This window comes from Vicugna pacos, chromosome 1, assembly GCF_048564905.1.
Source record: "Vicugna pacos chromosome 1, VicPac4, whole genome shotgun sequence".
NCBI classification, from domain to species: Eukaryota; Metazoa; Chordata; class Mammalia; order Artiodactyla; family Camelidae; genus Vicugna; species Vicugna pacos.
This window is the reverse complement of record NC_132987.1, coordinates 86,236,429-86,250,768: the sequence shown is the minus strand read 5'-3', so window position 1 is coordinate 86,250,768 and position 14,340 is coordinate 86,236,429. Positions and strand designations below refer to the sequence as shown.

Here is a 14,340-nt window from a genome sequence, read left to right as displayed (position 1 = left end):
AACCAAAAAATAGACTGTTTTAATATTACTTTGAAAGTGTGAGATGTTTCATTCCACTTTAATACTCATTTCCATCTTTAATTCAAGTGTAAATTTACTAAGGTCTTATATTTATCTATTTATTATTTAGTATAATTTTGAAATCATGCATAATGTGTGCTTGAACAATGTAGTTAACTAATGAGGAATAATTTTGATCCATGCAAAGTAAAATTACAACCTTAGTTGGAATATTATAATAATATAAGTTCATAGACAATAAGTAACCGAAATAAGGTCTAATATGTTAAGATATTTTTTCTCAGTATAAAATCTTTACCTATGGAGTTTTCTTTTTTGAGGGAAGGTTATTGTATTTTGATATTCTAGTAATTTTAATGTGGTTTTTATTAAAGTGTATTTCACTCTGTAGAGTGCCAAAATGATAGTGTTTCTGAACATTCTTCATAATTTCTACTCCACTGTATTTTGTTTTACAAATCTGCTGTTAGCAGATTTATATGACCCCGGAAGATGTTTAGGTCCTTAGAAATTGGAACTGTTGCTTTGATCTTTCTTCATAAAGCCTTACTCAACTTAACACAACATACTATGTTTTAAAGAAATTCATAATCCTCATTTATGTATTAGGGATAATGTTATTATTTGTGGTCAAAAGAGGTCTACCTTTTGTGGAAATACTTATCCAGGTAATTACTTTAAATGTGGCTATCTCTGCTTTAGGGCATATAGATAATCTACACAAATCACTGTTTAATTCTTTCATCTTCCTAAAGTATTTTCTTGGTACACTTTTCATTTCATTAAACTGACCCAGAATAAATTTGGACTACATTTGAGATCCATTTAATACTATAATAGGAGTGATATAAAGTCCCATTTAATATCATATTTCTCTGCCAATTAACTTTCATTCCTTGTTAAAAAAAATGTTTAACTTGAGATAGTTTGGATAAATGTCTAGTTATACCAATAGAAAGTGGGAAGAAATTGATGTATGCTTCTACAGATTCCAATGATTTTCTCCTTTTACTTTATTTATTTCCTATTACCTATATAGATGTATAGGATCCAGTGAAGGCTTTGAGGAGTCATTAGGTGGAAAGAGCCAGGATTATTTAGCCACTATTGGGTGAAGACAATCCAGGAGAATTCATGCAATTAACTCTGCATGAATGTAAAATGAACTTTTATTATTCTAACCCACTAAGATTTGTTTTAATGTTATAAATAATATATTAACCTACACTGACTCATATGAAAGTTGATTGTATCAGAGTAAATTGGTATCTAAGGCTAAAAATATGAAAATACATAACTGGAAGTGGCAACATAACTAACAAAATTTCCCAAGGAAGAAAGAAATTTGCAGTTCAATATCACTCATGACCACAGTTGCAAAAATGTTAATGAAAGATTCTGTACAAAATCCAACATATAAAAAGGCTAATACATTTCAAAAGACATGGAAACAGCTTAAATGTCCATCGACAGATGACTGAATAAAGCAGATGTGGTATATTTATACAATGGAATACTATTCAGCTATAAAAACCAAAACATAACGCCATTTGCAGCAACATGGATGCTCCTAGAGAATGTCATTCTAAGTGAAGTAAGCCAGAAAGAGAAAGAAAAATACCATATGAGATCGCTCATATGTGGAATCTAAAAAACAAAAACAAAAAAACAAAGCATAAATACAAAACAGAAGTAGACTCATAGACATAGAATACAAACTTGTGGTTGCCAAGGGGGTGGAGGGTGGGAAGGGATAGACAGGATTTTAAAATTGTAGAATAGATAAGCAAGATTATACTGTAAAGCACAGGGAAATATATACAAGATGCTATGGTAGCTCCCAGAGAAAAAAATGTGACAATGAATATATATATGTTCATGTATAACTGAAAAATTGTGCTCTACACTGGAATTTGACACAACATTGTAAAATGATTATAAATCAATAAAAAAAAGTTAAAAAATTAAAAAATAAAAAGGCTAATACATTTCAAGAAGTTAAAATCTGTCAGAATACTAGGGAAAGAAGGAAATTACTCAACTTCATAAAACACAAAATCAAAAACCTACCAGTAACAATGTACTTGATGGTGAAATACTAAATGAATGCCTTTTCCCTAAGGTCAGAACTGAAGAAATAATGTGACCTTTTATGAAGTCTATTCAACATTGTTTTCAGACCCCATTCAGTGTAATTAAGCAAGAAAAAAATAAATATAAGGCATATAGAATTAGAAATAAAAAAGGTAATTCTACCTTTATTCACAGATGACTTCTATGTTTGTGTCCAGAAAAAATTTTAAGGGCTGGAAACTTCCAGAATGGTGGTGGGAGGAGCTTGACAGGCCATCTTCTGAGAGAAATATTCATTCAACTGCTGAAAATTATAAATGACAAAAATTTTAAAGGAAATACAGCACATGAAAAATATTTAATCAAGAAACTCAAATAAATCTCAGGATAATGATAGTCAGTGGTATTTGAGCTATATAATATACTCCTATATACTACCCCCACCACGACACATACATCTTTGCAGCCTAACATGATAAAAGCTTTAGTCCAGGTGAAGCCAAGAAGACAGTATTTCCAAGCTCTCAATAAAGTGTTATGGAGAGGAAAGCTGCCAACATTTCTGACATCCTTCCCATCTCTGTATTGTAGAATCTCTGTTACAATCATATGTGACCAAACGGACTGGGGTTCTTTCCTCCACTGAGTGTCCATTCATAGAACATAAGCTTTACCCTAACAACAACAGAATGAGTACTGGACCCCAGTCATCCCCACTTCAGCTCACTGTAGAACAGAGATTCCTTTCCAAAAGGGACAAGCAGAGACCAGGGGCTAAGGTCCACACCTCACATGAAGATTATGAAGGAATCAACACAAAGATTCTGCCAGTAGGAAAGGAAAATTTAAGAAAACAGAGTTCCACAACTCTAAGAGTTCTAAACTAATTCAGAGCTTGGTGGAATTCATGCTCTAAGGGTATTTTTGAAAAACAATGTAAATCATAGAGGTAAGAAATTAGGTGAAGATTGGTAGTGCCAACGTATTAATAGCAATAAGAGAAATGACAGATCAGCTAGAAGGCTTTTTCCTGTAAAAGGCAGCTAAGAAGAACCTTCTTGAAGCCCGAGAAAACCTGAAACTGGCAGCACTCTGTTTCCGAAAAGAGGTCTAACTTAATTAGATCAGGTTATGGAATGTGGTATTTTTATTTATTATAACATATAAATAAATTTGATTTTTGTCCCCTTTTCTGGCACAGAGCTCCTAAAACCCTTATAATTTCCAAACTTTGTAATGAAAGTGATAAAACTATCTCTTGTTATGCCAATGAGGTGACTATTGGAATAGGTGCTGGTTGCCAGTGGAGTCAAACATGTATTTGGAGGCTTGAAATTTCAATACCACCCTCCTGATTCTGGGAGGAGGGAAGAGAGGTTGGAAATTGAGTTCAATCACCAATGACCAATAATTTAATCAATCATGCACTTGTAATGAGGCCTCTAAAAACCCAAAAGGATAGGGTTTGGAGAGCTTCCTCGTTGCTGAAAGTGGAGATTGGAGGAGAGTGATGCACCCAGAAAGAGTGTGGAAGCCTTTTCCCCATTCCTTGTCCTATGCATCTCTTCCATCTGGCTATTCCTGAGTTACTTTCTTTTATAATAAACCAGTTATCTAGTAAGTAAAATGTTTCTCTGAGTTCTGTGAGCCACTATAACAAATTAATTGAACCTGAGGAAGGAGTAGTTGGAACCTTCAATCTATAGCAGGTAGGTCAGAAGCAGAGGTGACAACCTGGGGTCCAAGTATGTTTTGGGGCTAGAGGCAGATATTATTGCAGGACTGCACTCAACCTGCGAGATCTGATCTATCTATCTCTTGGTAAATAATGTCAAAATGTAGTTGAATGAAGTGTAGGACACCTAGCTGGTGTCAGAACATTGCTTAATGGATGAGTGGGAACCCCTACCTCCTACCTGCAAACACACACACACATATTGGAATTGTGTGATCAGGACCGTCAGGAGCAACTAATGCCCAGGGCACTGTTGAAAACATAGATCAGTTAGATATCTATCAGTAGAGGCTAACAGCTAGGAGGCAGATCAGCCAGAAAATTAATGGAAAGATCAGGGAAAAAGAAAGTCAAGACAGCCTGGCCAAAACCATACTGATCCTGAAAGTAAAGAAAACTGTGCACATGCCTAATGCTGCACATTATAAGGCGTGACGTCAGAGGCTGCACTATGTGATGAAAATTAACTTTATTCAAGTAGTTCAGCCAAATAATTTAAAAAAATTAAACAACAAACAACAACAATAACAAGCCCTAGTTTGGGAGGAGATGTTGTCAGTATATATTGCTACAATATATTATCTAAAAATGTCTGGTTTAAAAAAATAAAAACTCATGAGATATACAGAAAAAAAGAAAGTATGATCTATTCATAGAAAAATAAGCAAACAATAGAAACTGCTTTTAAAGGAACTGAAATATTGGACTTAAAAGAGAAAGACTTTAAAATAACTATTATAAATATGTTCAGAGAAGTAAAAGAAACTATGTTTAATGAATTAAAGAAAAGTATGATGACAAGGTCCAATCAAGCAGAGAATGTCAATACAGTAATAAGAAATAGAGAGAGAGAGAGAGAATTTAAAGGGAATTTTGGAGTTGCAAATATAATCATCAACATTTACAAAGTAAAGACAACCACAAGGAAACTAAAGCAAAAGGAGAAATGCCATTAAAATACTAAGTTCAGAAAACTTTGGCCTGACAGCTTTGAGTGCAATAGGTTGACGTATGTTTCAAATGGGATGAACATATTTGAGTTACATGGGGCAGATGCTTAGCTATCTAGGGCCTTCTCTGGGTGTACAGGAAATAACGATAGTTTTTGTTTATTTGTTTGTCCATACATAAAGGCATATATGCATTTGTTTCTTGTGTATGCATGAAAAAGAGAGAAACAGAAATTAGCAAAGTGAAAAAAATGAATTAGAATGGATTTTCAGACCACACTATAATTGCATAGGTCTAAATTTACTGAAGAAATGGAATTGATATGAATGACCTTCTAAAAAAGTACGCTCCAGGCTCAGATTGTTTCACTGATGAACTTTACCAAATATTTAAGAAAGAAATGATACCAGTTCTCCACAACCTCTTCCTGAAAATGGAAGCAGAGGGAACATTTCCAACTCATTCTATGAGGGCAGCATTACCCTAATACCAAATCAGATAAAGACATTGCAAGGAAGGAAAACTAAAGCCCCATATTCCATGTGAACACAGATGTGAAACTCTGCAACAATATATTAATTAATAAATCACCTCCAACAATGTATAAAAAGAATTATATGCCACAAAAAGTAAAATTTATTCAACATATGAAAGGTTGGTTCAACGTTCAAAAGTCAACTAATATAATTTCCCACATCAACAGACTAAAGAAGAAAAATCATATGGTCATATCCCTTGATGCAGGAAAATTAGTGGAGGTTATATAATGACCATTCATGATTAAACTCAGAAAACTAAGAATAGAGGGGAACTGAAGAACTTTATTAAAAAAAAAACCTATAATAAATCTAAGGCTAACTTCATATTTAATAGTGAGTAACTGGACAATTTCCCCTTAAGATATGGAACAAGACAAGGATTTCCTTTCTCATCACTCTTATTCACCATCATATGAGAAGTCCTAGCTACCATGATACAGCAAGAAAAGGATATAAAAGTATACAAATTTGGAAGAAGGTAATAACTACTTTTGTTCTGAGACTACATTACCTGCAGAGAAAACCCCAAAGAATCGATGACAAAACTATTAGAATTAATAAGTGATTATAGCAAGGTTGCATTACACACAAGGGTAATGTACACATGTTAATTGTGTACCTATATGTCAACAATAAAAACTGGATTTTGAAATTAAAAAAAATACCACTTACAACAACTGCCTGCAAAATGAAATTCTTATAGAAATGAGCAAAATAAGTACAGGATCTATATGTAAAGAATTGTAAGACTTTGATGAAAGAATTCAAAGAAGAGCTAAATAAATGTGGAGAAATGCCATGAATATGGATTGGAACATGATACTGTTAAGATTATCATTCTTGACAATCTGATCAATAGATTAATGCACTATTAATCAAAATCCAATAACAGCATTTTATAAATATTGAAATACTAATTCTAAAATTTATATGCAAAGGGAAAAGACCTAGAATACACAACACAATTATTAAAAAAAAAAAAGCAGATGACTGATTCTATATGACTTCAATATAATCAACACAACATAGTATATTGGTGAAAGGAAGCCACAGATCAATGGAACAAAGTAGAGAACCCAGAAGTAGAACCTAGAATGAAAAGAAAGCAAAAAAGAGAGAGAAGGAAGGAAGAGAAAAAAGGAATCTAAACACAGACTTATGCACCTTTTACAAAAATTAACCCAAAATGGATTAAAGACCTAAATGAAAAATGTAAAATATATTATTCTATAACATTGGAGAAAAATAAATGACTTTGGTTTTGGCAATGAGTTTTTAGATGCAGTATCAAAAGCCAAATTTTTAGAAAATGGTAAGTTGGGAGTTTATTAAAGGTAAAAACTTCTGCTCTGCCAAGACAGTGTTAAGAGAATAAAAACATAAGTCAGTAACTGGGAGAAAATACTTGTAGAACATGTCTCCCATAAGTCACTTGTATTCAAAATATGAAAAGAACTCTTGAAACGCAACAGTAAGAAAACAATTCAATTTTTGAATGGGCAAAATATCTGAACAGATGCTTCAAAAAACTATATACTTCATGGCAAATAAGTATATGAAAACACTTTTAACATTATTCAGCAATATGGAATAGCAAATTAAAACAATTTGATACTACTACACACCTATTAAATGGCTAAAATCCAACAAATAATGAAAAAAAAAAAACTGACACCATCAAATGTTTTTGAGGATGTGGAACAACAGGACTCTCATTCATCACTGATAAAAATTCAGAATGCATAGCTCTCAACGGTGAAAAACTCAAAAGCTTCCCACTAAAATCTGGGACAAGACAAGGATGCCCACTATCACCACTCCTATTCAATATAGTCCTGGAAGTCCTAGCCACAGCAATCAGGCAAGAGAAAGAAATAAAAGGGATCCAAATTGGAAAAGAAGAGGTAAAAGTGTCATTATATGCTGACGACATGTTACTATATATAGAAAACCCTAAAAGGTCCACAAAAAAGCTACTAGGGCTGATCGAAGAATTCAGCAAGGTAGCAGGTTACAAAATTAATGTTCAAAAATCAGTTGCCTTTCTTTACACTAACGATAAATCAACAGAAAAAGAAAGTAAAGAAACAATCCCCTTTAAAATAGCACCCAAAGTAATAAAATATCTGGGAATAAATCTAACCAAGGAGGCGAAAGAATTATACACAGAAAACTATAAACCATTGATGAAGGAAATTAAAGAAGACTTTAAAAAATGGAAAGATATTCCATGCTCGTGGATTGGAAGAATCAATATTGTTAAAATGGTCACACTGCCCAAGGCAATCTACAGACTTAATGCAATCCCTATCCAATTACCCAGGACATATTTCACAGAACTAGAACAAATCATAATAAAATTTATATGGAGCCATCAAAGACCTAGAATTGCTAAAGCATTACTAAAGAGAAAGAAAGAGGCTGGAGGAATAACTCTCCCAGACTTCAGACAATACTATAGAGCTACAGTCATCAAGACAGCATGGTATTGGTACCAAAACAGACATATAGACCAATGGAACAGAATAGAGAGCCCAGAAATGAACCCACAAACTTTTGGTCAACTCATCTTCGACAAAGGAGGCAAGAATATACAATGGAATAAAGACAGTCTCTTCAGCAAATGGTGTTGGGAAAACTGGACAGCAGCATGTAAAACAATGAAGCTAGAACACACCCTTACACCATATACAAAAATCAACTCAAAATGGATTAAAGACTTAAACATAAGACAAGATACAATAAACCTCCTAGAGGAAAACATAGGCAAAACATTATCTGACATATAACTCAAAAATTTTCTCCTAGAAGAAATAAAAGCAAGAATAAACAAATGGGACCTAATGAAACTTACAAGCTTCTGCAGAGCACAGGAAACCAGAAATAAAACAAGAAGAAAACCTACGGAATGGGAGAAAATTTTTGCAAGTGAAACCGACAAAGGCTTGATCTCCAAAATACATAAGCAGCTCATATGACTCAATAAGGAAAAAATAAACAACCCAATCCAAAAATGGGCAGAAGACCTAAACAAGCAACTCTCCAAGGAAGACATACAAATGATCAAAAAGCACATGAAAAAATGTTCAATATCACTAATTATCAGAGAAATGCAAATCAAAACTACAATGAGGTATCACCTCACACCAGTCAGAATGGCTGTCGTTCAAAAATCCAAAAATGACAAATGCTGGAGAGGCTGTGGAGAAAGGGGAACCCTCCTACACTGCTGGTGGGAATGCAGTTTGGTGCAGCCACTATGGAAAACAGTGTGGAGGTTCCTCAAAAGACTAGGAATAGACTTACCATATGACCCAGGAATCCCACTCCTGGGCTTGTACCCAGAAGGAAATCTACTTCAGGACGACACCTGCACCCCAATGTTCATAGCAGCACTATTTACAATAGCCAAAACATGGAAACAACCTAAATGTCCATCAACAGGTGACTGGATAAAGAAGAAGTGGTATATTTATACAATGGAATACTACTCAGCCATAAAAACCGACAACATAATGCCATTTGCAGCAACATGGATGATCCTAGAGAATGTCATTCTAAGTGAAGTAAGCCAGAAAGAGAAAGAAAAATACCATATGAGATCGCTCATATGTGGAATCTAAAAAACAAAAACAAACAAAAACAAAGCATAAATACAGGACAGAAATAGATTCATGGACAGAAAATACAGACTTGTGGTTACCGGGGGGGGGGTAGAGGGTGGGAAGGGATAGACTGGGATTTCAAAATTGTAGAATAGATAAACAAGATTACACTGTATAGCACAGGGAAATATACACAAAATGTTATGATAAATCACAGAGAAAAAATGTGACAATGAGTGTGTATATGTCCATGAATGACTGAAAAATTGTGCTGAACACTGGAATTTGACACAACACTGTAAAATGATTATGAATCAATAAAAAATGTAAAAAAAAAATTGAGAATGGTACAGCCAATTTGGAAGACATTTTCACAGTTTTCTTACAAATCTAAACATAGTATTACTCAACGATCCAGCAATAATCTTTCTAGCTATTTAACCAATTGAATTGAAAACTTATGACCACAAGAAATCTAAATAGGAATGTTTTCAACAATATTATTCATAACTGCCTAAGGACAATCAAGTTGTCTTTCAATAGGTGAATGGATAAATAAATTATTATACATTCATATAATTGAATTTTATTCAGTAATAAAAAAGAAATGAGCTATCAACACATGAGAAACATGAATGAATCTTAAATGCACATTGCTAACTGAAAAGAGTCAGCCAGAAAAAACAACATACTGTATGATTCCAATTATGTTAATTTCTGCAAAAGGCAAAACTATAGAGTTTTAAAAATCAGTGTTTGCCAGGAACTTGGGAGTGGGAATGGGGGAGAGTTGAATAGGTGAAATGCAGGGGATTTGGGATACTGCAATGGTGAATGCATGACATTATGCACTTGTCAAAACCCATAGAACTTAACAGCACAAAGAATGAAGCTAAATGTGTACAATTATTTAGGAAGTCCAAGGATCCAGAACGGAATGCAGAACGTGAGAGAACAATCTGAATACTGCTTATGTATGAAACAACCTCACTGTAGGGATGGGGGGCAGACCAGGGGGGGATGTGCTGACCTACGTAACTCTGGAAATAAGTGGAGAGTCTAAGACTTAAAGAAAAGGAACTTTAAATAAGCATTTGACTCTAGCTGACAAAGTTTTTTCCCACAAGGATGCAGTTCTTACACTGCTATACATGTATACTGGAACTGAAAGAATAATCAAATGTATGGTAGATGGAGGAAGATAGGTTCTCATTGTTGAAATGGCAGTTTATAGATGAGCAAAAAGAGACTGGAATGATCCATATGGTAATGGACTTTGGTTGTAGCCATCAGCATGAACTCCTATTCAGCTTAATATAGATGCAGATGGGTATAAAAAATAAGTACTTCTAGGTATGTGTATATACCCATGTTAGTATACACACATACATTTCTTTGTTCTTATTCTATTCAGCTGAGTGGGCCTAGAAGTAGTCACCCCAGTAGCAAAGAGTACACTTGGTACCAATATCTTTGTTTCAAATATCATTCTTCAAGAAAAGAAACCAGGTTCCTAGCAGAAATGGCTGATTCTAGGACATGAGCAGAAAACGATATATGATTAGACTGGAGCTTCTTGTTTAGTCAGATCAAAAAATAAATAAACAAAACCTACATTGATAGGATAAAGATAGAGGACCCAGCAGAAACATCTCCCAGTTGCAAAAAATGGAACATCCAGCAACAAAATAAAGCAGCATAGAGCTAACACCCAAAGTAAAAAATATCCACAAGTCCCTACTGGAGTGATATACATACATACATACATACATACATACATATATACATACATACATATAAATAAATAAATGAGATGAAAAAGGAAAATCTCTTATACAGAAGAATTTCAAATAATTTGTGAAAACTAGTTGTAATGTGGTATCCTAAATGGGATTCTGAAACAGAAAAACGGGTATTAGGTAAAAGCTAAAGGAAACTGAATAAAGTTATCAAATATAGTTAATGACAGTATATCAAAATTGGTATATTCAATTTATTTTAGACAGTTACATTTATGAATACAGCTCAAGAAATCAGAAACATGAGGACATTATAATTTTAGCTTCATGCTCTCTGTTAACTGGAGTTTCTTTCATATATATACTACCCTGAAATCAAATTATCTCCATAACATGTTTCTACATTACACTGAAATTCCAAAGGTTAGATTTCATGATGAAATGTCCACTTCCCCATGTATTCTCTCTTTTATGGTCTTTTAAATTTGCTAAGAATAATGCTTGAGGCTCACTCATTCAGAGAAAATAAAAGATGAAATATCTAGAATTTGGAGCAAAATTGGCTATTACATATGAAAGATTAAAAAATAAGTTTCCCATTTGAAACAAAATTTTTCTTGTACTGGAAACTCAAAACAGGGAATTATCTGAATAATAGAAGCCATGGAAAACTATAACAAAGTCAATTTAAAAAAAAAACCCTTTTTAACATATTAATATTTAAAATTATCAAATTCGAAATCTCACATTAAATATCATTGTACTAAAGGCTATTTCTACTGCAAGTCGAGAGATAATTTAAATTAGTAAATTATGTTCTTGCATTTCCTCATGATATTTTAACATTATTATACATTTCCTTTCATAAATTACTGGAAAATATTTTAACATCATTTTGTACAATGATTAGTAGTTTTTAAAATGTCTTTATTCCATAAGAGATGATTCCACATTTCTACTTCAATAAAGAGAGGTAAAAACAAAATAACTTGTCTGAAGTTTACTAGATTTAATATTTCCTTCAATATGGTGAATATGTTTTTGAAAATCTGTATCATTATGGTCAAGCTTAAATTAATATAAACTGTATAGTCTCATTCATTTTATTAAAAATATTATTGCTTCATTAATCATTGATATTTAATCAACACAAATTAGAGGTTCCTTAAAGAATGGATGTCCTTTTTATATTAACTTTCAGTTTATTCCCTTGGATACTTAGGAGATAACATACATGGGTATGAGAATTAGGCTGATGTATAAAATTTATGTTAATCACAGTCTTTAGAAATACATCATATTTTTATTTGTGTTTCTGAATTTTTTTTTAAATTTCTATTACCATCTTTAGAAACACAGACTACTTAAAATGACATACATAAAAATACTTTTAAAAAAACAAATTAAAAATTTATAAGAAACTCTTGATCTCCAGCCCTGCCTCTACCATCTCCATTATTTCTTTCCCTTCATATGACAGTTACAGAGGGCAAGAAAGTAAATATGAAATTATGAGAACCTAATTTATTTGCAGAAATATTTAAAAAATCAGTGAGAGGAACAAGAGTTCTGCTGTATCCCTAAGTCTTTAAAGTCACAAAACTGGCATGATCCCAATTATCTACAACTTATATCCATTCCCATTTGATCTTTTTTATCCTTTTTCCAATAAAAAAGCAATGATATACTTCACCCATTCCAACCCTGCCCAATGTAGGGTCAGCCACCACTGATTCCTGTTTAATTTCTTTGAGTAATAAGCAGTTTTGTTCAATATGATGTATTAACATGAGGAGGGAACTCATGACAGAGTCTTTTTCAGTTGAACCCTCCACTCTATGTTGCACGATACAACAGTATTGTTAAGTCCTTTCACCCAGGAGCTCTCAGCTGTGCAAACACACTGAAGCCTCCCATTCTCTTACTCTCACATACTTTGATCAGTCCTCCTATGAATCCCAGTTTCCCTAAATTCAATAATTTAGTAAATAAAATTTATTTTATTTATAATAACAGTATATGAAAACAGTAAGAATAAAATCTACTAGAAGTATAAATACCTATTTGGAGAGATATCATAAAAATCCACTGGGAAATGTTAAGAAGACTAAAATAAGTATATAAAACTCATTCTATAAAATATTTCAAAGATGGAAACACAAATTTCTAACAAATCAACATAGAAATCCATTGTGATCTTTATCAAAATCCTGTTTGTTTATTTCCTTATTTTGCTTAGTTTACTTATCTTTTGTTATTGCTTTTCTAGAATTTGGAAATGTAACAAATGCTTATGAATTTTACCTAGTAAAATAAACATTTGTAAATAGCCAGGAAATTGTTTTTTTAAAGGTTTTAAAGGGGTCATAATATATCAGATACTAAGTATTATAAAATTATAGTAGTTAAAATTGAGTGGCAATGGTTCACAATTAGACAGATTCAACTGAAATAATCAGTAATTAATCTCAAGTACACGTGAGTATTCATTACATACTAAATACTGTATTAGTGAATTCTTTTTCAGTTCCAAACAACAGGTACAAAATGACCTAACTCAAATGTTAAGAACAGCTTAAGACAGGATTTAAAAAGTGTTCAAATTATATGTCATGCCACCAGGAATAGATTTTCTCTCTCTCATCTCCTGTTTTCTCCCAAAGTTCTCAAAATTCAGCCAGTTTTCCATTCATGTTTTCAAGATAGATATTGTATTGTAGTGCTCTGTATCCTTTCTCATTTAAGTTCAGTTGGAAAATCACAAGAATTTTGTTCCCAGAATATTTAACAAAAATCCTAGTATGTCTTTTTGATCAAATGGCAATACTGAAACTAATCAATGTGTTCATTTACTGTAGCCTGGTTCATTTGCTCCATAGATGCAGTCTGGAGGCGAGGCCTCACTCTAAGTCATAAAAATTAAGTATTCCCCATATATTTGATACCTAAAATAATTTCTATCTCTATGAATGATACATGTCTAGCTTTCAAATTCACACATTCTAATTTTCAAGTTTAGCTCTATTATATAATTGTTAAAATAGTTTTTAAAAGACTGAATTTCTTTCATAGATAGAATCTCATAGAACTATATGATGTAATGCAGGAAGAAACTGCATCCAAAATAAAAGTGGATATATTTGTTTTAACTAAAGGAAAGGGACTTTTTTTCCTACTGAAAATAGAGCAAATACAGTAAATATAAAGAAAAGTTGATGATTGAATGAAGAAAGAATATTTGCTAATGACATAATCAGGAAGAAAGATTTTATGATGAAAGTAAAGAGAAAATAATCAGATTAAAACTCTCAAAGAAAAAAATAAAAGGTACTGAGAATCTAGGGCAGTAGAGGATAGTTCTCTTGAAATTAAAATATTTTTAGTTGAATTTAGGCACACACTTATTACTCTACACAAAAAAAATTAAAATTACTACCTTGGAGTGGACATGCATATTTGTTTGATTGAGGTTTGCAGAACACCTGCAACAACAGGATACAAAGGGCAACAGAATCGAGTATAACAAGAGCAAGAGACTGATGTCATTGGTGATGGGATCTGTGCTGGATCGAAAAGAAAAATGTTCAAACTGAAAGAACACAAAAAGGAATTGGAGATCTTGATGAAACTGCAAAGACAGTTACTGATGTTGAGAGACTGATAGAGCAGCAAAAATA

General features: G+C 32.7%; 1 long non-coding RNA gene across 2 annotated transcripts in view; it reads right to left on the bottom strand.

Annotated features, from left to right (window-relative positions):
• The window catches only part of LOC140698072 (uncharacterized), a 175,736-nt gene that overhangs the window by 42,533 nt on the left and 118,863 nt on the right, over nucleotides 1–14,340 (bottom strand). For both annotated transcript variants that reach the window (XR_012075491.1, XR_012075492.1), the window contains exon 2: nucleotides 2,278–2,398. This is a non-coding gene — a long non-coding RNA (uncharacterized lncRNA). The remainder of the gene's footprint in view (nucleotides 1–2,277; nucleotides 2,399–14,340) is intronic.